The sequence below is a fragment of the Mastomys coucha genome, unplaced genomic scaffold (genome assembly GCF_008632895.1).
Source record: "Mastomys coucha isolate ucsf_1 unplaced genomic scaffold, UCSF_Mcou_1 pScaffold15, whole genome shotgun sequence".
Lineage (NCBI taxonomy): Eukaryota > Metazoa > Chordata > Mammalia > Rodentia > Muridae > Mastomys > Mastomys coucha.
Window position 1 is genome coordinate 91,290,102 of NW_022196897.1, and position 3,033 is coordinate 91,293,134.

The 3,033-nt window shown below is 34.8% G+C and overlaps 1 protein-coding gene across 4 annotated transcripts in view; it reads right to left on the reverse strand.

The window, feature by feature from the left end:
* Elp4 (elongator acetyltransferase complex subunit 4) overlaps positions 1–3,033 on the reverse strand; it is a 203,089-nt gene that overhangs the window by 87,554 nt on the left and 112,502 nt on the right. The gene's annotated exons all lie outside the window — the stretch shown is intronic.

Below are 3,033 nucleotides of genomic sequence, written 5' to 3' on the forward strand. Positions count from 1 at the left end.
ACAAACAAAAAGACTTTATATATTCATGTTCATTTAAGAAAATACTAGTAGTGATATATTATTTTTAATTATTCAGTTAATATTTTTGGAGTTATTTAAAATTCATATTGAGAAAAATGTATATTCACTATTGCTGTAGACGAGCATCTACATAAGACTGTTAAATTGATTGTTGTTTTATATCAAACAATTTCTATAATACTTATTTTTATTGTGATAATATTTTGTAAATTTTAAGGAATATGACAAAAAAGATATTGTAGGTATTGAAGGGGGCTTCTCTGGGAGGAGCGGTGGTACAAAAAGGAAACAAGAATATGAATCAATTCTATTTAATTGAAATATGTTTTTAAATGTTAAAAAATTCAGATAAATTGAAATCATGTAGCTTTTCTCATCATAATGCAAGAAAAAAAAAAACAACTGAAATGCATACGAAGATTACACCTAAATGCCAGTTCTTCCTTAAAACAGTTCTTGTAGTACAAGAGGGGCCGGTCTATAGCAGCTTCAGAGTTGATAAGGGTATTTTACATGATTGCTGCTAACCCTTAAGTCATAGGACTCTTCAGAGGTTTACAGAATTCCAGGGTAGCTCGGGGAGAAGGTGCTTTCCACAGTAGTTTGCTATCTTGAGGTCAATACTTGGGGAGCCCACAATGGCATCAGAAAGGCTGTTGTGAGTGTTCATGTTTTAGAGTATTTATATTTACTCATCTGTAACTAAATGTGTGTGTGTGGCTAGGATTTTGTTGTGTTCCTTTTTATCCCACTGGAAGAAAATGGGAAATGGGTAAATATTATTCATGTCTATCTTAGTTATTTTCTTTGGAACCGTAAATCTATGCAATTATGTATAATGCATGATAACTTAGTTTTAATGACTAATAATGAGTGATGTTTTCTTAAAATAGTTTAAGGGATATGACAATAATTGTATACTACTCACTGTAAATCTTAAGATACTAATAGCAACACATTAAATAATTTCTGCCTTAAAGCTTGCATATGAAATTAGACACAACATTTGTGTTCTAGGTTATGTGCTCTAGCTTAAAGACACACTGACAACTCCGTTAGTAAAGGCATCCTGTAAGTAGTGTGGTTCAACATACAAACGTATAAGCAAAGAAACCATTCAGCTAACTTTTACGGTTTTATTTTGAAAATCAGGCTGAATATATTAAGGAAAAGAGGGCCCTTTACTTTCTGTCTGAAATCTTTAATTACAAACATTATACAGTTGAAAAGCATCCTAAATTAGGTATTATCTTAGCTCTACCTTTATTTACTTTTATATAATTATCTTGATGAAAGATATAATTATAGCATTATACAAAATTACTAACCCGTTTTTAAAAATGTTTCCTATGTGATAAACACATTGCATATGGATTCAGGCAATAAATCTCAAATTAAAATAGCTTTGGGTTATGAAAGTAGGAGCTGTAATTCCCTATTGTTTTGTCAGGAAAAATAACCTCATGAAAAACTGGTTTTGTAGAAATATTTTATGAATACAATTGAAGAACATAATTATAGTTTTATAAATAATATAGATGGATATTTTAATGCTAAAATGAGAAGGGAACTATGGTGACTATGGATTTTGGCACTGTGGGAAAAGAAAAAGGCTCTGTGCATTAATTCTTTATTTTGTATTATTGTGGAGTGTTCTGGAGAAAGAATCACACTGTGACAGTTTTGTTCTGGCTTTGGTGTCTGCAGCATCAAACTGCTCCTAAGGGGGGAAGGACTCTGTTATTAAGAAAACAAAGAAATACACTCTGGAACAATTAGAAGGACAGATATCCTTCTCCAAACTGCAGAGCACTTTCAATTTCTGTAAAGGAATGGAGAGAGAGAGAGAGAAAGAGAGAGAGAGGAAGGGAGGGAGAGACAAAGAGAGATAGAGAGATAGAGAGAACGTAAGAGCAAGATAGCAAGAACACAAGGGCACAAGATTTTACAAAATGAATTTTAAGCAATATTAAAAAAATAATCATGTTTCACACAAGTGATAATAGACATAAATGTCAATTGACTAGGAACAATTAATATATAAGCTCCTGGGACGTTACTATCCTATGTTATTGAGATGTTAGGAATTTGGCACCTTCCCTCTATTTGAAGGATGCATTTAAAATACTCAGTTGCTTTGGCTTTTACTAGTCATCCTGACAGGGATGCATACAGAGTTTCCATAACATGTCTATAGTGGCATGAAGGACAAAGTATACAGACTACTGTCACACCCATAGAGTAGTGCACTCCTTAGACATCATGCAGTAGATGGTTATTAGTACAGAGACCCACAACTGGCTAACCTGCAGAGGACAAGACACTGTAGAGTGCTCAATAGCACATCTACAACACACATTCTTCTCCTCAGGCTCAGAAACTGTAGAGGAAAAGGGGGGTAGACAGACTGTAGGACTCAGAGGTAGTGGATGCCTACAATGACAACACAAAAGGAAAGGTCCACATATGAACTCCGGCAGTTTGACATTAGTCACAAGATCCAGGCAAGCTCAAGCCAACAAAAACCCAGCATATAAGGAGGTGGTGATGAGGTCTCTGTCCTGGCTGAGGAGCTATTGCTAACTGATAGCTGCCCGGAGAGGAAGAGCTTGTTTTCCTTAACAGTGTGGTACCTGGTACTTCACACACTTCCAGTGGATGGCCATATATTCAAGAGTATATAACCAACATTAGTTGGACAGGATCGGTTTAAAAAAAAAAAAAAGGTAAGTTGAAAATGCTGCTTTATTTCCACTGGATGGTTTTAGTTCCTTTGTCAAAGATCAAGTGGGCATAGGTTTGTGGGTTCATTTCTAGGTCTTCAATTCTATTCCATTGATCTACCTGCCTGTCACCGTACCAATACCATGCAGTTTTTATCACAATTGCTCTGTAGTACAGTTTAAAGTCCCGGATGGTGATTCCACCAGAGGTTCCTTTATCCTTGAGAATAGTTTTGGCTATCCTGGGTTTTTTGTTATTCCAGATGAATTTGAAAATTGCTCTTTCTAA